Source organism: Frieseomelitta varia, unplaced genomic scaffold, assembly GCF_011392965.1.
Source record: "Frieseomelitta varia isolate USP_RPSP 00005682 unplaced genomic scaffold, Fvar_1.2 scaffold_961, whole genome shotgun sequence".
Lineage (NCBI taxonomy): Eukaryota > Metazoa > Arthropoda > Insecta > Hymenoptera > Apidae > Frieseomelitta > Frieseomelitta varia.
Genome location: NW_025110769.1, coordinates 276,715 through 299,280, shown reverse-complemented (window position 1 = coordinate 299,280; position 22,566 = coordinate 276,715). Strand labels below are relative to the sequence as shown.

The 22,566-nt window shown below is 39.5% G+C and overlaps 1 protein-coding gene across 7 annotated transcripts in view; it reads left to right on the top strand.

Annotated features, from left to right (window-relative positions):
• LOC122538123 (transient receptor potential-gamma protein) overlaps positions 1-22,566 on the top strand; it is a 115,802-nt gene that overhangs the window by 29,730 nt on the left and 63,506 nt on the right. For all 7 annotated transcript variants that reach the window (XM_043671915.1, XM_043671918.1, XM_043671916.1 and 4 more), the window contains one exon: positions 13,905-13,947. The gene's annotated coding sequence lies outside the window, so the exon portion shown is untranslated. The remainder of the gene's footprint in view (positions 1-13,904; positions 13,948-22,566) is intronic.

Below are 22,566 nucleotides of genomic sequence, written 5' to 3'. Positions count from 1 at the left end.
CTAACAGGTAATAAACTTTATCGCTTAATAAAGAGATTTCGCAATTTTAGCGGCGAATATTTCTCGCGAATACCGGTGCCACGGTGCGGACCGATGCGTAATCAAATTTGCTACGAATAAATTTAACGACGCGTGGCCACGAGAAACCTATTGGAAAGTATTAATTGTCGATAGATTGCGGATTTCTCTGAGAAATTCAAAAGACGGGGAAATCACGATGTGCAGAAACAGAGACCGAATCGGTATTACGGATACCGGTAAAATACCGGTATTTTTAGGTTACTATTCGATTACGTTTGATGAAACCAATATGGTGCGAATACTGGTATAATGCTATCAAAACGATGTTAGGTCGGTAGATGTATTTCGGTATAATACCGGTAAATAAAATATTAATATATTAGAAAAGGAAAAGGAGACGATGATTAAATGTTTTTATAAAGCTGCCGATAGTAAATTTGATGACGCTTATACACGTACACTTTGTTTATTTTTATTAGCTTCTTTACTAATTTTTTTTAATTTTATTTATATTAGCGGCTAGCAGATGTTAAGGGCTACCTACGCATAATATTAATTATTGTTTATGTTAACAATTTTCAGGTTCGAATATTGTAGTTCTTTAAATGTCCGAATATTTTTGCCACGCTACATTTCGACATAGTTCAGTTTGATATTAAGAAAAGTATGTGCAATAAATAATTAAAATTTACGTTACTATAAACTATAATGAATGTTCTATTATATTATTAAAAAATTAATCCAAATTTACTATTATAAACAATCGAAATCCACAACAATATTTTGAATAGCACGATGTCCGAATATTAATAAAAGTCACTGTACGTAGAAAATGAAAAATGTGTTTTCGTCGGTAAAGCAGTACCGTACCGGTATATATTTCGGTATTTTTACCGTTGTAGACATCAAATACCGATAAAATACGTATGAAAATACCGGTATGACCGTATTAAAACCAATTTCCCAAATAGTGGTTATATTACGATAATATGGGAGCAAATACCGGTATATACCTAAACCTCATAATATTTCGGTTTCAGTCTCTGGGTATAGTACCTAAACCTCAAAATATTTCAGTCTCTCGTGCCGAGATACATAAAATCTTGAAAGTATATCACAATATTTAGCTCACTGATTACAAATTTTTGCTTAGACTACACGTTTCTTCAGTCGTGTTCGTAAAAATTTGATCAAACTTGCCGACGCGTGCGCGTTCTATTGAGATGTTTTTCTTTTCCACGCGCATAATCAAAATCTTCGCCAGTTATCGTCTGACAACTTTGTCATGTAATTTCTAAGACTCATCGGCCGAGGCTGCGGGGAACACTGCGAGACCTGTCAGTTTTTCGTCAGGAACAAGCATTCCGGCCGGTGTAACAGGAAGTTTCATAAAGTGTTACGTCCCCGTTGCACCCCTCGTTCGTAGTTAAACGTCTAACAGCGAATCGATAGTTTGTGGATGACAGTTCTGACTGGTAATTTATAAAGTAGGCGTCGCCAGGCTGGAATAATTGTAGGATGACTGTGACGTTGCACGAACCGCGGCAATCGGCTGCAATCTGCTGTCGTGTTCCAGTCGTCGAAAGGCTCGGAACAGGTCTTCAGGGATGAAATTTTGTTGGCGCTTGAATCGACGACGAAACGAATAGCGAATACGTTTTAATCCCTCGGTCAAATACGGTCTCGTTCGGATTTTGCACGAAGCGAAACTTTCTCACGAGATCACGCGACGCTTAAGCGAAGGCGAAAAATGTTTGGCGGCGTGCCCGAACTCTAAACAGATTTCTTTTAAACTGAGAGACGGTTTAATTGCCATCGCACTAGGAAATACAGCGTGACTGCCGCGTTTAATTATAATACACCGGCGGCGCGTTTTACGATCGATCCTTCCGCAGAAAATCGGTCGACCCTCCGAAGTTACCGTCCCGTGCTTTACGACGTTTCATTAATATAGTCTGGATGTCTCGCCAATGTGGCTCGTAACTTGAAACTCGTAACTTCGTTCCATGAGAGACGGAGAAAATCTTACGAAACAGTTACCACTCTTGAGGCTGAGATCGTTAAAATCTGACTGATCTGAGTGATAATAAAAGTATAAACATTGATCGATTTATTTACTCTAGTTCACGGGTAACTACTTGCTAAAACGTGCGATATGATTCGTTCTAATGTGATCACTAGCAAAATTTTTGATGGGATGAAGAAGAACACGAAAGGGTATTGCAACGCTGTATCTTTACAAAAAAACAAATGACACATTGGCGAAATCTGTTTCCATAAATGGTACTGACAGTACGAAAGTAATGTGCACAGTGGCAATTTTCGATAATTCGAGTTGTACAAGAAATAATGCAAGAAATGTAAAAATTCGTAAGTGAAATAGGTATTGACACACTTGTAATTTCAGTGCTTAGTCTACACTTAATGTTATTAGAAAAATGACGAAATATTCTTTCATAAATATTGAAATATAATAAATATATTTTGTATTCTGTTCAGATACTTAGTAAAAAAATTCTCACGTGTCAATGTCTTGTTGGCTCTCGAATTTTTATTATTAAAAATCTTGATTTTCAACTCATTACTGTACTATTATTAAAAATTGTTACTGTGCACGTCAACTTCCAATTCACTTATTGCTACTATCAACGAACGGGAAATGTACAAATTTTCTTTCGAGAGAATTATTTGAACATTTCCATCAGTTGCTGCAGGCTAGTTAGGAAAGTTATCGTGTTCCATTTGCGAAAATGATCACATCGTCGGTGTGTCGATGTAATATCGCTTTATGTGAAAACGAATTTATCCTCCCTGTAGAAGAATCACGTGGATACGTGACGTGATCCGAATACGTTTATGCATTTCGTGTCGCTTTCGTCTATATGTGTGTGTCTTCCTCGATTCCGCGCCTCTGTCCCGAAGAATTCGGGAGAAACTCGTGCGTAATCTCCTTCGTCACGAGCTACCCGAAAAATCCGACGACAATAGTAAACAGGAAGAGGCGTTCGATCCGCGGAAAGTTAACGCGTTCTTGCGTTACGTTTCGGCGAAGCTTACGAGATCATAAAACGCCACGGTTTTACGTTCCATTCGATTAATACTCGGTGCGGGCATGAATTTAATACGGGCGACACGATCAATCGTAAAGAATGATTTACGAGCAGCAAGAAGGCAAATCATTTCGCTCGCGCGATTCACAGGATTGAATATTTTATAAATATATCACGCTCTATTGCTTACTTTTCGAAGATGAAAAAATAAGCAATTTATTTTACATTCTTCTCCGACACGATCAGACATTTTTTTTCTTTTTTTTTTTAACTGAAACAGTATAATATTTCGCCATTAAATTCATACGTCGGTAAATTTGCGTGTGTGTCGTTAATACAAATCGACCATGGGGTCTCTGCGAATCTATAAATAGGCCTGGCATTCATAAGCGTTTCCCTGGGAATCGACGTTCCATTCTTTAAAGATATCGAGCAAGCATTGTCTACCAGGGAAACCGTGTTAAGATAACATTGTGTCGCGCGCAAACGAATTTAGCGCAGCATTGGAGGATCGTGTTGATGGCGGCACGAGACCGGATATGAAATTTATGCATAGCAACGTCGAACCCGCTTCCCGTATTCAGAGGCTTTGCCGCGTTCGTATTTTATTTTTTTTTTTCCTCTTTTTTTTTACGAATTTCCTCGAGAGATCTCTCGAGGAAGATGCTCCGGCAGAGTGGAAAAGAAAGGTGGGCACACAGACGCTTTTTGCTTTGCGTTTTTAACCAAGCAAAAAATTCCTCAACGTCTCGTGAAAATCTCGAGCGGACCGTTAGTTTATTTTCCTTCCGCATTCATTCCTTGCGACCATCTTTCTTTCTTTTCTTTTCTTTTTTTTTTTTTTTTAATATCTCTTCAGTCTCTTTGGTTCGTCGTAGCATCCGTTCTGGCATAAAATGCATAAAAGATCATTTCTTTCGAGAAAATGTAACGAATGACCGTACACGTGCATTTGTATCTTATGTGTATAACAGTTTGCACGAATCCGATTGTACGCGAATGTGTGACGCGTCGTTGGCTGTTTCAGAAACGACAAAAATCGATAAGAGTTTTATTCTTTTTCTTTTATTGTTTCCTGCAACGACCCAGACATCCTCCTACAATTTGTCACTGGGAAATTTTGACGCCTTAACTACGTCAGTAAGCGATTTCAATGTTTAGCCATCTTGAATTTATGAGAATGTATAACATTTATGTTTGAAAGAGTAGAAATCGCGTATCTGAAATTACATTTGTATTATATTATCTATATGATATGTTATATGTAATATATAATAATAATACAATATTAATATATAATATATCATATAATAATACATACTTTATATTTATCGATATTACATTTCTTTGTCTAAAATTAAATTAATTAATTTATGTTTTAACTTTGTCATTTCGTCATCCATTGTCTAAAATTTTCATTTCTATTTTCTGTGTGCTTCGTATGGGAAAAAGATCTGTTTACAAATATAAGTACTCCCCAAAAAAGATCACATGTTCGTAAAGTGTCGAATATTTTCCTTTAGGCATTAGGTTTACGAAAGTCTAATAAAGACACTTGGATAAATTTTTCCTTGAATCGTATATTTAATTGCGACTCCATACATTTCTTTTGCGTGTTCGTTGGCAACGTATTGACATCAACTGAAAATAGAGGAAATATGCCAACCGTCTACAATAAAAAATATTTCGTTGGTTCTTGAAAATTATTCGTAATTAGTCACTAAATTAAAAAAAAGAAAAGTGTGATTATTCATAGTTAAAATTATTCAAATGATAAAGTTCTTATTCTATTATTCCAATTTTATACAGATCACACGAATAGGCTCTAAGTTAAAAGTTATTGCTCCACACGAGCACTTGTAATTATCAATTCGTCAACGTTTGCCTCACTTCTGGATTCCGGTCGTTCTTCGTTTCGTAGTTTCTTACACAACAAAGTTTAAGCGCGTTGCGAAATATCCAGAATGATTCGTGAAAATTAATATTCAGAACGCGGTCCAGTCATCCCTGGTTTCAAGCTGGATTTCATCTTAACTAGCCCTAGCTACGAACTGAAATCCATTCGGATTGCGAAAGGCGCAGCAGAACTCTCTCTCTCTCTCTCTCTCTCTCTCTCTCTCTCTCTCTCGGGAGTTATTAATCCCCGCGTTTCGTCGCCGTGTGTCTGATGATGATTACACAGGAACTGTAATTGTTCGAGCCAGTGATGGTAGGATCCATTTCGAGCGCCGGCGTAGAAAAAGAATTCGCCCCAGATAACTTAATTGATAGATGGGCTGGCTACTCCAAACGAATGATATTTTCCCCGTGCATACACTGTTTTCTCTCTTTCTCTTTTTTTTTTTTTTTTTTTGCCTTTCTGTTATCGGACGAAAATATAAATTCCTTCGCGTGACGATGAAACAATCATACGCGCCGGCAGTTGCAGTTTCTGGATAAATGTGTTTTCGATGAACAAATGGTTAACCGATACGAATAACTCGGGTGTCCGCAGTTCGTAACTGCGGACAAATGAATAGCAGCGAGGAGCTTGCTGCGTTTTGTTGACACGTCCTTCGCTTTTCGCGTTTTCTACCACTGGTATCGAACACTGGTCGTTGTATTCGCACTCGTAATTTTCATCATTGTGAATAATGCTTCTTCCGTCGTTGGCCAGTATGGGCCGGAACTCGAGATGAAGACGTTGGATACCGAGAGAGTGGGGTTTACCCTGGCTAAATAAGCCAAGCTTGTCACCGCCCCGTGAAGAATTACGCTCTCCTTGTTAAGCCACTGGCTTCCGACCTTTATCACTTAACTATCCTCTTGTTACGACTCTTGATATCAAAATACAGACCAGGATGAAAAATTACCGAAAAATGAGCGTACAAAATTACAAAGTTACAAGGTTGTAAAAAAAAAAAAACACACAGAAAATCACGCCCATACGTACTCGTAAAATATTCCCTGGGGGAAATTCTCCATTTGACCACTCATCCTGTCGATTCGTTGAACAATTTATAGGACGAAAAATGAGCGTACAAAATTACAAAGTTACAAAGTTGTAAAAAAAAAAAAAAAAAAAACAGAAAATCACGCCCTTACGTACTCGTAGAATATTCTGACGAAATTTGGAACAGTCCCCTTCTGAAACGATCGAAAAACAATCCTTCTGTTCACCGTTCTGAGTACTCAACGTTTACCAATCGTGTTGATCTCGCCGCACGTTGGAAATTCAATCTTACAGCGACGGTGTCGGGGATTCAAGTTAGCGCGATAGTCCATCTGTCCAAGTGGTAATGAACGCAGTCGATCTATGATCCAGATGGGGACGATACCTGGGGAAAATTCTCCGACCACTCACCCTGTCGATTCGTTGAACGATTCATAGGACGAAAAATTCGTTTTCCAGCGATAAATATCGCGGTGATTTTCCCAGGCACGCGTTCCCCTCGCTGCCACTCTTATCGAACGAACTGGACGATCGTCTCGGTAATGCCTGATTTATGAGGAATCCCCCAGCCCCATATCCCCGCATGAAATTGTGTTTCTCACTATTGTTGCCATTTCTTTCTCTGCTACGTAGCACGTCTATGTTCGTTCTTCGTCTGCCGCTATCGTTCGGTGTTATCTCCCGATTTTCCTCTGCCTCAATCCCCGGTGGATACCGATCGCAAGCTCCTCTCACTTCCGTTTAATTTAGCTACTCAGTGCTTCGCTTTGAGGCGAAACGAATAGCGGTTGAAGTTACAATTGTTCAGAATCACGATACGATCATTTGTGGAAAAAAATCGTTGAATTCTTTATTCTGTCAATTAAATTGTAATTACATTGGCAAGAATTTGAATTTTGATCAATCGGTCTACTTTCGTTTCGTGGTAATGTATTTTTCGCATTTTCGTCTCTGAAGCCCTAACATTTTAACATAAAACATTTCCGAAGTCCTGTTATGCTTTAACGAGCCGCAACTATTGTTGTTTTCTGACAATTCTAACAATTACCAGAGTAACGCGTATTTTTCGATTGTTCATACCTGAGAATGAAGATCGTCGGGGTCGACGTTCGGTCGGCTGGACTCGTTTCTCTTCGTTTCCTCTTTCGTCTCTCTTTCAGAGAGGCATTGCTCACGGTGTCCATTTTCGGGGGCTGGTATTTTCCGTCGGGCAGAGAGTATTTCACGTGTCAACGCGAAGAGGAAGAAAAATGTTCCTTTGTCAACTGCGTTCGTGGGAATCGAGCCACGGGAAATCTGAGCGTTTCCCTCCCTCGCCTGAGCTAGAGGGATGGCTTCGAATCTCGGGGGATTCAATAAAACGAACGCTTGTAAACCGTCTAGCGTCGTAATCCGCCGGAACGGTCTCTATCGGTGGCTCGTACCGAAATCGCGAAAGAAATGTTACACGCGCCATTGGTAGGTTGCGTTTCGTTATAAAACGCCGTTCGTATCGTTTGATGGGAATTTAAACGGACGAATGGTTGCCGCGGCGCCGAATATCCAGCTCAACTGTTGGACTCTCACGCCCGGTAATTTACAAACTGTCGAATAATGGCGAATTAACAAGCTACAAGTTGCAAGTTATAGACTTCTCTTTCCGACGTTAAATTGGGATGATCGAGTTGCTTGCCTGCTAACTCGCGAAATCGACCACACTCGTGGAACCTTGTTTCTTGTATCGTCAAACTTGTTGTTGCACTGTAATTCGTAATTGTCGGAAAATTTTTTATCGTATATATGGGTTTTGATATTTTTATATTGATATTTTTATATCCGTGGAACCTTTGCCTCTTTTGTTATTGAACTTGTACTGACAAATGTAATTTGCGAATTGCTGAAAATTTTTGCCGTACAACGGTTGGTTTTTACATTTTTGTCGCATAAACTTTTATATCCGTAGAATTTCGTAGAATTCTTTTATTATTCCACATTATTACACAAATAGTTGTAACTTGTGAATCGTCCAAAATATCAGAGATTTGGTATTTTTATTATGTAAATTTTTTCGTTAATATTTTCATACACGTGGAACTTTGTCCCTTTCATTATTAAACTTATTGCACTGACAACTCGTGAATTGTTCCAAAATTTTAATATTATTATATAGGATAATATAGGATTTTGATATTTTTAAACCCGAACTTCGTCTTTTATATTATTGAATTTCTTATTCTACTGACAACTCGTAACTTGTCCGCGAGTTGTCTAATATTTTACTCTGCAATAGTGTTTCGATGTTTTTATGATGTCATCGAACACACGTGGTTGAAAAGAACTGAAATCTACTCGACAAAGTTTATATGGACGAACCTAATACGCCGATTTTCGTCAAAGACAAAATAATCCTTCTTTTGTGACGAATTTTGCAAGCGCATCTGGGGAAGAAGGGAACAAAGGCCGAAACCACGATGACGAAGTAGCAAATGAACCTGTCGCAAGGATGAAGCTTAGACCTTCTCTCTTCGACTTTCAAACGATTGAAGTTCGACCAATTCGGGTTGTTTTAATTGCGGAAGGGGGGTGAGGGGGGGAGGGGACAATGGCTGTGCGATTTCGCGCGCAAAAGGAACACTCGGGGGAGTCCGGTGAAAAGCGATACGCGCAATAAACTGCGTTTCTACGAGTGCTCGTCGTTGTTATCGTTCGATCTATCGACACGCTCGCCTATGAAAAGCTGTCTGATAACAAACGTTGCAGCGAAGAACAAAGGGCCGAACGAAGCGAAGGACGTGACGACCATACTCGGTCCCCGCAACAATTCCGCGTATATTTCGATACACCGTATGGCTCAATTAACGGCGAAAAAAAGAAATCGCGATGAAAAGCAGCCCTGCGATACTTGGAATGATATGCAGGGCTTTTCATGGCCGTTGCGACGTCAAATAAATGTCAGCGTGACGGGTGGTCCCTGGTATGCTACAATTTTCGTTCGAAGCGTTATTCCACTGGTCTTTCATATCTTTCAGTTAACTCTTTTCGAATGATAGCCCTTTGAACAATGGACGCAATATCGAGTTGTTCAGAGGTTCATTCTTTTACGCGTAGGTTAGGTTACGCTTTTATATACTTCGGCGAGGCACGAATGCATCAGTCTAGCATCTAGATCACGGATGTCCAACCATTTTAGAGCTTCTGGGCCTCATTGGCCGACAAAAATTTCGTCGACAGCCGTACATAGTTTACATATATTTTTATCAGTTCAATGTAACCGATGTTATTTATGAGGATATTAAAATAACTTTTACAATACATTGATTAGAAAAATATATATATATCGATTGAAAATATATGAAAGTTTGCAACGAGAACACTGAACTTGTCTTTCTTTTTTTTATTTGTGAAATATTATCCGGAACAGATAAGTTGAGGTATATAACCATGTTTAATGGATTAACGATCCTCGCGGCACTGAAATGCGTTTCGTCGAGTTTTACTTATTTTTTACGATATAGTGAGATTGAGAGTTGCATTTCTTTGACGTGCACAAACTCACAGAGAAAATTATGACACGAAATGGAAAAAAATGGCAGGAAATGTCAGCGTCGGGCGACGATTTCGTAGAAGATATTATGGAAAAAAATTCGAAATTAGATAGAACAAAAGCAAAAAAATTTTATCAAAAAAAATCGTCGTGAAACTGTACATATTGTGAAAACTGTACTGATTCACCTTTTCTTTGTTTGGAGTGTTTGAATACGATATATATCGCAATATATTATGCGCGAACAATATTGACACATACATATTATATGCGTAAACATTAAAATTATTTTTACACGGTTCTATACGGCTTAATTTCTTTACGCCACTGTAGGTAACGAAGGTTAAAATATTGAAAAATTTCGAAATATTGACATTGACTCGAATTATGTGTTTTTACTGATCTTGACATCTTCACATGTCCCATGGCATTCAACGTGTTAAAGTACAAAGTTAAATAAATAAAAGAGGAAAATTAATAACACAGTAAAGAACACAAGCTTCTATTATGTACAATATTTTGTTAAAAATCACAAGTACATATCTAAAAATACATTGTCACAAATATATAAAGTTCTCATAGAAAACCACAAATTTGGTCATTTTGGCCACTTTGGTAGTTCTGGTGTTAACTGTGAAAATCTGCCGGCTGTCATTTCAATCGTTCCGATGTTAAGCGTAAACTAGACACCGCTATCGGTGTCTAAGAAATCGCAACACGCAAATCTCCGGGGGAATTTATTCGATTTCGATGGCGCTATAAATCCCGCTCGCTGCAAGTTCTCAGACAGTCAGACGATCCGAGGGTAATAAATCCCTTAAACGTTTCGCCTATCAATTCCCGCGCTTTTTGCCGACTTTCTGCCACCGCTATCGACGCGTTCATTTTTGCGAAAATCGTTGTCGAATCGTTCCTGATTAAAGGGGACAGTTCACGTCCCGTCCATCGTCAACAGTCGTCCCTCCAGCGAGATAATGTTCGTCTCCCCTTCGTCGAACATCATTTTTCCAGATAAAATTGGCGTGAGAATCGTTATCGCCTCGATTCGGCAATCGATCAATCGTTGAATTCGAATCGTATCGTCGAGAGTTCGCTCTGGACGTTCCCTTGCAATTTAACCTTCTTTATCCTTGGATTTTTGCCGACTCGTAATTAACCTTTTTGCGGGTAGAATTTTTTTCACAACTACCAAAAGATTTATCTGAAGTAAAATCAACGGACATCAACCTGCAAATACAGATTGACAGAATGAATCGAAGCAGTTTCAACGATTTTACTACGACGAATACAGGGTTTGTAACTTTGAAGTGACAACGGCTTACAACGTTTGCCTTGCAATTTCTATCCTTACAATTTAATAAAATATCGATATGTTAGTACGTGACTTGAAAGTTGCAAGCGGTCCATAGAGGGATGTTAGGGGGATGATCGATCATCGGATTGACGCACAGTTCGTTTCCCGCCAAGTTATCGCGCGCTTCGAACGCTCGTTTCATTTAGAAACGCTTAAAGATGCTCGAGGTGAAGTGTTCGCTGCGTTCGCTACACTGTAGCGGTGTAGTTGATATTTAATTAATTATCAACTCGACAACTGATTAAATAACTGATAGCCGCCGAGAGGATTTTGCCGAGGAATTATTAATTCAAACATCGGCGAACTCGTAATCGGCTGACGCTTAATATTTCATTTAATTGACGCCCGCTACTCTCTAAGCGATGCGACGCGACACGGGCCGACGTTACCGGCAATTTTTCACGGCGATCGCCGAGAAAACAGCCGAGACGGAAGCTAACCGGCCGCTGTATCCGCCATCGTGGCAACTACGGTCGTCGATGATTAATTTTTATATCGCGTTTAATGGCTCTTGCTTCCGATACAAACGTTGTCCACGTCGCTTGTTCAGATCAGTATTGTTGTTAGGCAAGACAAGAAACGAAAAGGGGAACCGCGTGGACCGTATACGCCCCACAAGTCATTTGGAATTTTTATTGTGAAACGAAGAATTTTTTAAAAATTTGTTGTAAAGTCGCGTATTGACCCTTTTTATGTTTCTTTTTCTCTTTTCACAATCAACTCAATTCGATAAAAAGACGCTGTAAAATTTGTTATCGAAATAATGTTAAAAAATTAAAATATAGTACTATAAATATAGTAATATATAATTATATTACTATTTAATATTATTTATTATCATTTAGAATGTAAACAACAATATTAAAAATATTTGGGACAAAATGTTTTATTTTAAATTAATTTTGACATCATTAAGAAATCGTTTGTTAAAATAATACCTTAAAATTGAATTTACTGCTTTGTTCTGTAATGCGTCTTGAACTATAGATACTTTTCTCGATAGTTACAGTATTTGCACTGTTATAAAAATTGTGAGAAATAGAAATACTTCAGAAGCAAAACTATTAATCGTAACAGCGTGTCTAAATAAAAAGTACCCAAAAACTGGCCATTTATTTAAATAATTTACGTTGCATATATTATTTAATATATGCCGAAAAGATTCGCCAAATATGGCAAATTTTTCGAACGTTTCATCCACGAAGCACTTTCAGTTCCGACGATGATTTTATTCAAATTAGATATTTTCACATTGACTGATATATTCGTGAAAAAATGTGGAAGTTCTTAAAAGAGATCTTAATTACTTCTTCTGAACTGATAAACACGTTGCGATATATATTAATAATTGATTCGTTCAATTGACGAAATTTTCATCTATTCTCTGCCAGTGAATCAAATTTCTTCGCAAAAGCAACGTAAATTTTGTAACGATGAAATTTCGCGAAACGAAACGCCGACACTTCTATTTTTACGAATAACTTATTTTGCATCTAAATGACAACATTTCGCTCTGCCTCTGTAACATTTCTCGTCAACAATTGCGAATTCCGCGTCACCCTATCGTCACTAATTTTGCCGCTGAATTTTTTTCTCTTTCTTCGTCGATTCATGGACAGAGACGCATCCATGAATTTCTCAAGACACGTCCCTCGTGTATAAAAAAAGAAAGAAAGAACGAAAGAATTTTGGCTTTCACAGAAGAAGGAATTTTTAGGGCGCGATCGCCTTGAGGAAGATACATATTTCGTCGACTCAACATACGAGAGAAACGTATCTCATCGATCTTTCTTTTACATTCTTTCGCGTTCTATGTGCAAAAGACGCTCGCAATAATTCTCTCCCGTTTTTCCATATCTCCGATCCGTGCTCCGTCATCTATGATTAAAATCCTCCTCTCGATACAGATATCAGTGATATTCGTACGGACAAAAAAAGCACCGAGTTAGAGCAGAGTAAAAATACGACACGGAACTAGAGCAAAGTACAGTATTTATTATGTAGACGTAGTGGAGAATATCGATGTTCTAGTTTTTTCAGTTTGCAATTTTTTCAAAATTCGCATTTGACAGCATCTCGTTTGTTTTTCAAAAAAAAAAAAAAAAAAAAACGAAACAAGGGAGGAACAAAATTAACGATCGGTAATTTAACACGCGCGATTTAATCGAAATCCCTGACTGATCGACACAACAGATGGATAGATACGATACTCGATAACGAAAGATAGAGCCGTGTGTATCGATTAGTTCTTTCCTCTCACAGAACAGACAGCGAGAATTTCGCGAGGCAACGACTTTTTCGAAATTTCCTCCTGCCGACTTCTATTTCCCCGTTGAACCTGGCTTCGAACAGACTCGGTTCACCTTTAGAAACCGCGAGACATACGTGTTCACTGTGTAAAACGAAAAGCGTCTGCTGCCTCCCGATGCGAGGTTTCTTTTCTCTGGCCGGCGTTAACGAGGAGCTACGTGATTTAGTTCTTTAACGAGAGTTTCTTCGCGCTGTAAAACGTCCCGAAACGTTTACACGCGCGTTTGTCGAGGAAAGCTGCAGCTCTCTTTGTTCGTGCACTCGACTTGATTGTTGCAACGAGTCTGATAAAAATCATCAAGGTGCACGCACGACAGTTCGGAGTAAGGAAACAAATGTCCAGGAAATTTGCTGGCGATGAAAACGTGAGGGGAGCACAGCGAAAAATATTTTATTATCGCGTCCGAGGCATCAAAGGAAACCGATAAATTTCTTCTTCTGTCCGTAGAATCCTCTCCCATAAGCTAAAAGCATTCTCCCCATCTCGCTCGAGATCCATTCGCCTTCTCTCGTCCAAAGGACATTCCATCGAACTGCGCAGTCCATTACACAGGGAAATATATAAAAAAAGAAAAAGAAAAAAGAACGCCAATCAATGCGCCGACGTGATTTCTATCGTGTTCGTGTCGAATTGGGAAAGCGTATGCCTCGCGTATGAACCGTTTGTGACACGATCGGTGACGTTCAATCTCCGTTTTTTTCTTTCTGTTTCAGTTTTCCACCGAGGGAAATCATGACAGGAACATACCGAAGATCGGTGAGTACACGCATTCGTATCACGTTCTTTTTACACGTTCGATCAATCTTTGAAGCAGGACCGCCTGTTACGCTATTTCCACGTTACACACACAGTTTTAGAGTGTTGCGCGGAATCCAGAGTTGCGCAAAAAGTGAAATAAATTCTCGGCTCGTTCTGCGTGTAAGCAAGAACCGTGAAATTAATCTAGTAAATCAACTTGTTGTGAGTCGCGAGCAAGTCGTAATTGATATGAAACAATTGTGTCGTAGTAAAGCATTCAGTTAGCAAATATCCACCGAATTTCTGGAGGAAATCTTCTCGCGAATTTTTACGAGATTCTTGTGAGAATTCGCGTGTCTACGATTGAATAATACATTTGAATTCTTTCGACTAATATTTTAATCGCGTTCTATGATTAAATGGAAGTAAAATAATTTTTCGATCGCCTCATAGGGGACCCTAGAACTGTCACTTATGAGATACTTAAGTAAATAAAAATTGCTCTGATATCCGAATCTTACGAGATTCAGATAATTGAGAGACTAAATGTTTATTATTTCTATTCGTATTATTCGACTGTCTAGAATGTAATTTATCTTTTAGCAAATAATAAGACAATGAAATAATTGTTTTAAATTGGAAATTTATTCTTTGTCCTTGAAAAATATCGACAGAGCTACAGTTTTCAGTAGTAGTGCTCTGTCTTAAACTAACAATATTGCCAGTTGCGGACGACACTCTTTCAAATCTGACGATTATATATATTGTTTGGTATACATAAATATTTTTTCAGCAAATTTTACCAATCTTGGACAACATTTTTCTTCTCCGATTCTCCACCATTCTAATGGACAGAAATTATAATTCGTTTTATTATTTGTCACGAAAACATTGGATAAAATTATATCGAGTGTCCAAATAGTAATAATTCCAACCTCAATTATCTCATCAGATAGCCAGATACATTAAATAATTGAGAATATATATTTATTATTTCGACTTATATTACTCGGATGTCTACTATGTAATTTATGTTTTAACAACAAATAACAAAACAATGAAATAATTATTTTAAATTAGAAATTATCCTTCACCTTTGTACAAAAATATTAACGGATCTACATTTTTCAGTAGTAGTGCTCTGTCTTAAACTAGTTGTGAAAGACACTCTTTCAGAGCTGGCAGATATTCTTGATGTACATAAATATTTCTCGCCAAGTTTTTCCAATCTTGGACATTTTTCTTCACCATGTTTCTAATGGACATGAATCATAATTTGTTTTATTATTTGTCACGAAAACATCGACTGTTTGGCTACCCGATAAGTCGGATAATAATAATTCTAGTCTTAATTATCGTAAAAGATATCCGGGTACCTCGTGAGATATATCGAAAATCTCATAAGATATTCGCGTAAGTTTGCTTTATCCGGATATCTCGCGGGTCTTCGAGTATCTTACATACTCGAGTGAAGGTACCTAGTCTTGCGAATACTTATTCTTACGAATACACCTGTCACCTACTTTTAAGAACACCACCTCTCGATACCACCGGACACGACGCGACGGTTTCCTTCGTGGACTAGGTTCCACGTTGCGTGTTCGGTGGCCGCGTTGCATTGATTTTTCCCTTGGTTCGTATACCCTCTGCGATCCCTAGTAAATTCGCACGATGCACTCGGGGAACGCCCACCAGCGCGAGGCTACGCCGTGGTGTCGACCCAGCAAAAACCGTTTCACAATCAAAGGTGCACGTACACCGAGTGTCACTTGGCGTTCACCTCGGTGTCTCTGCGCAAATTTCAACGATCGACCGAGATATAAAAAGAAAAAAAAAAGAAAAGAAAAACTTCGCTGTGTATCTGTATTTGCATGTGCGAATCGTCGTACGGTTCCCACCATTTCGAGGAATCATCGTTGGAAATTGAACGAGCTCGCCGCGAATTACCTGTCGGCACGAAGGATCGTTCGAATGCATTATCGAAGTGTTTCGAACCGGGTGCTGTTTCGTCGATTCAATTTCCCCCGGCTCGCAATCTCGATCGCAACGTTCGGCCTCGGACGTCGACCGAAGGCGAGAGTATAGGAGCGAGAAAAATGATTAATGCCCGAAGGCCCGGCCTTTCAGATGCAACGAAGGGTTGGCTCGAAGGGTTTCCGAGAACTCGCCCTTATCTCCGGAAGCCAGGTCATTGCCTCGAGTCACGCAGCCTTCGAATCCTCCGGCCGATGGATTCGCGTACCGCTGTTTCGTCAGCCGTTATCGTTACGGGCCCGTTCACTCACTCAGGACGCGCAATGTAAATCGTAGCAAAGCAGACGGAGTAACACCGAGTCCATTTCAGCTGAAATCATCGCGTATCTGTATATCGCGTCTCTCGCGAAACGACGATATACGAAATCTCTTTCTCGATCTCTTGCTGCACTCCATTTGGAATTCTCTTGATCCGGGCGAGAGTCGGTTGAATGTTTGGAAGACGCCTCTTATTATTTACCTATAAACGTCGTCCCGTTCCTCTTTGAGACGACGTTGCGTTTGAACGTTGGCAAACGCGGTTTCGACGCACCTCTCGACGAAGACTTTGAACTTAGAACTCTGAACGTGTCGAGTGTGAATGTATTCGTGGGCGAGGGTGGAACCACGACCGAGGAGACATGAATATTTGAAGGGTTTCTGCGAGGAATCGCGAGATGCGGGCGTCGTATGAATTTTCAACAGTGAAAAACGTTGCATATTCGATTACGGAAGGGGCAGATCGATACCTCGCCAGTGGGGCAGATCGCGGTCGTGCGTTTGATGCAAGTCGTTGATCGAGACGAACGTCGTTTCGCGAGTGAAACATTAGCGATAATATTAGGCCAATAACACCCATAAGCAATACCATTTTTCGATACTGCACAAAAATTTAAATTTATTTTATAAAATTTTAATTTATTAAAATTTTATTTTATTAAATTTTATTAAATTTTAATTAAAATTTTATTTTACTTTATTAACTTATGAGAGGTTAAAACTTAATACAGTTTTAACCTCTTGCCACGCACGTTGAGAATTTTTTCTCCCAAATTGCAACATTTCCTCAGTTTTAAGTATACTTAAATGTAACCCAGGCGAAACAAATGATAAGTTTATTACTTCTTAATAATTTCTATCCAGTGATATCATTCCGGCGAGCGTCAAAAGAGAGCGACGAATATTGTACACTCGTTTGGTCACTCGTTATGGTCCGCGAACCAGCGCTATGGGTTAAATATATGTACGAAGTAGCGAATTGCACGAAAGCAGAATGCACAGAAGTCAAGCATCACCTATATAAATAAATATAAATATATATATGTATATTATATATAATTTTTGTATTTCAATTGTACATATATATATATGTATGTATGTGTGTATGTATGTAAGTCTGTACAGTTGAAATACAAAAATTCAATAATATTTATATTATATTATATATAATTTATATTATATTATATATATATTATACATTATTGAAGTTGTATTATTGAATTTTTGTATTTCAACTGTACATACATACACATATATAGATACACATAGAAAGCGACGAATTATCGTGTACGGTTCGATCACTCGTTATGGACCGCGAACCAGTTGCCAGCGCAAGGTAGCTTAATCTATAAGGGATTTTCTTTTCGAACGAAACCAACCGCCTAACAGTCGTCAGTCTGTTACTTACGTTATTCAGAGGATCATGCAGATCACCAGTCACAGACGAGGCAATCGTTTCGATCGTTTGTCCGAGAATTCAACGACAATCGGTTCACTCTCGCCATGCCATCGCTATTGTCGCATAACTTACGCAATATGCAATACTCGCAGAGTATCGGCGATACAAAAGAGAAACGCGGTGAATACGCGGCAGCAGTAAAGGTTGTTACACGTCGCGCGAGGCTATTTGACTTTTTATTAGCTCTGCAACGAGATATGTACAATTATCGGCGCGTGACGCACCAGACTGACTGTGAGTGAACGTCTTTGATCGCAAAGATTAAGCTACCTCAGACGGATTGATAGACTGTATTATATAAGAATGAGAGACTTTCGCGAGCCGCTGTACTTATTATCGGAACGTTCGAGACGGGTTCGAGTGGTGGACGAAACTTCACCATCCAGGAGACGGTAACCAAGGAAAGGAAGAGAAAAAAGAGGAGGTGACCCGACGATGACAAAGTAGAAAGACGAGGAAGACTCAGAGGAAGACGAGAAGTTTGGTCGGTGATTGAATTTGGTCGCAAGCAGAACGTCGGGGAACTGAACTGCAAAGGCGGACGGGGGGAGAAAAAAAAAAAAAAAAGACGGGGGACATAATCTAGTTGGCTCTCGGAGGAGGGAATTTCGTTGGCCTGTTAGTAGCCAATACCGAGCCACTTCCACGGGGACTTCGATCACTGTGGGGTGGTTAGCGCAGCGAGCCCCCCAACTGGGAGTGGGAGATCAAGGGTGTTGAACTTGCTAGACTCCGGGAACTATACAAGATCGAACGAGGGAACACGGGACTCGGCTCGACCTTAGAAATCGTTGCAGCAACGGGGACACTGCTGGTGGGACATCAATATAGATTTATTGAAAACCTTTGTTGCGTAACTTGCTCGCTTGTTTATGTGCTCGCTCTCTCTCTCGAGACCGCTTGACAGGAATAATCGGTTGGCAGACGGTCGACGCTGTTTTCCAAGAATTTCGGCATTCCGGGGCCACTATTTTTCCCCACTTTGTGCCGTTCTATTCGAGTCTATACGGTACAAACACGTTGCATACTTGATTCGACTAAAGTGTGTCAACAGTTGTAGATGTGTCAAAATTTACGGAAATGTAAAAATAGACACAGTGGATCGCAAAGAAGTATTGACACATCTGCTTTTCTTGCAATACTTTTGATACATCGACCAATTTTGTTTCCTACGAATACTACGTGCTAAAATGACGTGCGCAATAGCAATTTCCAATAACCAGTTGTTTAATAATGGCACAAAAATTCGAGGATCGACACGTGAGGATTCTTTTCGCAACCCTATCACGTATTTTATAATAGAATATAAAATATTTTTAATGGTTTAGAGACAAGCCAACTTTCCGAAAGAGAGTGTTTCGGTCTCCATCAATTACTCGATTACTCGGTCGATTTCGAGCTGCCTGGCATGTATTCCTCGAATTCCGCACTCGCAGCGTGAACAATTTCGCTTCGACAAACTCGCGCCGACAGTCTTACGATAAACGAAATTGTAGAGACGTAGCGGAGAATGCATCAGGCGACGAGTGCCGCAACACAACGGGTCGATCTCGCGCAAATGGAATTTGAATCTTGGAACGCGGCTGCCTTTCGACCTACAGCGAGATCGCGGAGTATTCTTTGAATAAATAAACCGAGATCTGGAGTGGATAAGAATGCCTGTTTATTTCGGCTGAATTTTTCATAGATTGTACAGTTGCTCGTGATTCGAAAGCTGGCGGAAATCTTTTATGAGGCGTGAATAATGTAAGTGTATCAGTCAGTGAAAAATCGTCGGTAATTGAGAATGATATGTCATCGTAAAAAAAGATCGTGTAACAGTTTGACCGTTCGTTTGACAATCGTTCAAAGACGATTTTATAATCGTGTGGCTTAGAGCTAACTGGCGGCTCGTGGACCCTTTCCTAATCGCTAGCGCTACCCCCTCCACTGCATCAATCTCCCCACTACATTGAAATTTCCTCGCTGTGCACGAGAGAGTAGAGCTCATAGATTTAGTGGAGCCGCCAGTTAACTCTAAGCCACACGATTATAAAATCGTCTTTGAATGATCTGTTGTAGTTGTTATAAAATCGTCTTTCCGACTCTGCTGTAACTGATTCAAGCGAGGATGCATTTCCCTCGAAAATTGTAAAAATTCAAGCATCGAACAATTTCTCTCACCGTTAAATACACAGTTATTCCGAAGATTGAAGTTTTTTCTTTTCAGCGCCCTCTCGTTGTACGATTTTAATTTGTTTTTTTACAATTTTATTAAACTTTGGAGCGTTAGAGTTAATATTAAGATTTCTGGAATTTAACCTTGGTATTCAACGTTTCATAAAATAGTGAAAAAAAAAAATCGTACAACGATTTTAAGAAGTCGTTGTAAAGAAGAAACTTTGCTGTTCAAAACAATTGCGGATCTAGTCACGAAGAAAATTTTTTTTTTTCACTTTTCCACCTGTTACGTGATATAAAATTACATCAAAGAGAAGAGAGCTCACGTCTGTCAAGTTAGAAGCTTCGCGCCTTAAAATGAGACCAAGTTGCTACGTGATCTTATATCGCTAGTCTTTTTATTTTTATTGATACAATTATGCTCTTCACACCATATCTCTTACACGAAATACTTTGAAATTTCATTACAATGAAACTCGATAATTAGGTGGCAAAGGAACAAACTTGAGAATATAAAAACTATTCAATAACCATGTTTAACAGTTGTAACGTCTACGAGTATTCTACGTTACAGTGTTAATAAAAAATCTCAAGATCTCTACGACACGGTCGAATACTTTGGCCAGCCACTGTACGCTTGATGGTTCATTTGCTAAATCAGTGGCTCGTGAAATATATGTGCGAGAATGTCAGTGAAACAGAACGGCGAACTGGTCAGCTAGTGCAGCCTAATTAGCTGTTATCGATTTTATTCAAACCTGCCACTTCGAAGCAGTAACTAAGCCGCAGTTCCGAACGTTTTTGAAAACAACACCGCCGATTGTTTCGCGAATCGTTATTTCATTGCACGATATCGAGAACGAGAAACGTCGAACGAGAAGAATGACGACAGGGTTGATCACCGAGCTGGATCATCCATGTTCGGTACAATATGGTCGGGATAATGAGATTTGTAACCGTAAGTCGTACAACAGCTGGAAACCTAGCCATAGGCTTATAAGTTAATTACCGGGTGATTATCACTTCGCGGGCCACACGATGGCATTCTCGCTCGATTAATCCTAATTAACGGTAACAGCTTGCACGGAACAGTGTGACCACGCATCTCCCCTCCCCTTGTGAAATATTCTCAAGGTTTTAATTGCACGCGAAGCAAGTTCCGCGTGTTCCGTGGAAAAAAATTCTGCTCCAGCGAATTATTACGTTTTCCTTTCTCTCTCTCTCTCTCTCTCTGTCTCTCTTTCTCTCTCTCTCTCTTTTCTTTTCTCTTTGCACTCGATGGAAAGACCCACTGCGTATTTTTCCTCGCACATTCACGCGAAGGATATGCAGATTTTCAGCAGAAGAATCGCTGAAAAAACGCCGCGGTGCCTCGGCCAACTAAATTCGCCGCAGGACGTAATTAAACTTTCAAGCTAAGCTGGTCAGAATCTCACCTCAGCTGCCAGCGTTGGGTGAAACGTGGATCGCGAGCAAGTTCGAAAATTCGGGCTCGTTCACGACGAACGTGAAAAATTAATCGCGCACATCGTCAAGAAAGTCGGAGGATCGCGACGAAAAGGGGTCGAACGAAACGCGCCATGATTGCAGCAACGTTGCGCCAGCTCTGCTCGATCGCGGGTTAAGGTTTAAAATTCGAAGGACGTTGCTCGATCGATCGCGAGGAGTTGAAGTATCGAGGAAAGTTGCCGATTCTACGTTCAAAGCGTGAACGAGAGGCAGCTGTGCGAATCTAATTAACGGCGCCACTTTACGAACCTTCGTTAGCTTCGTGAAGTAACGCGGAAAGTACTCTGTAGTATCGTTTCTTTGATCTGTCTTCGTATATCGGCGCACGTTCGTTCCCGAACATTCGGGAAACGTTGCGGCGTCGAGCTTGGCAAACTCGAGCGTTTCAATTCGAACACGCCGCACTCTCCCTTTAAATCGTTTCGTTCCGCGACCACGTGTCGCCTGTATCGTAACACTTTTCCACGGGAAATCAGTTTCCTTGAAACTCAGTTGCGAACAGCGTGATCGCTTGCAAATGCAACTGACGAAGCTAGGAATGAGGCAACTGTCACGAGTGAAGTAACTTATGATGAATTGTAATAATTACTAGTGAGAATATTAACGTTAGTCGAACAAACTTCCTATCTTTCAAGCATGTATTTCGTGGTACCAGTAATGACAAATATATTTCGCGTTTAAATACAGATGGCTTACAGTGAACAGTGGCTTACTTTCTAAAATAAATCCATACTTTCTTTTATTATATATTTTCTTAATTCTTCTTTTTACAGATTAAAAGTTTTATTTAAAAAAGATAGGTGGACAGAAACTTTTGATACAAAGAAAAATAGAAATTCGTAAAGAAAGATCCACTTGGTGTTAAATAGAAGCTTCGTGATTTAAAATGAGACCAAGTGAATCGTTATGTGACTTTTTCCGACGTCAGAAATTTCGACGTTGAAATTATCGACAATTTTTTTCATTGTACAATTATGCTCTTCACCGTAACGACAAATTAGAAGACGAGCAAAAATTTCTTGCAAGTCTTTATCAGAACAGTGATTTGTATTGTTAGTTACAAATTGTACAAAGGTCAAGTTGCTCAAGCAGTTCTCATCGACTCTTCGCTTTACTAGTGATGGTTGCTTGCAGTAGGAAATGTTTTACAAACGCAATCAGTTCGCAGGATCATTGTGAGATACGATTTTTTTTTTTTCACACGAAGCTAGCTCGAA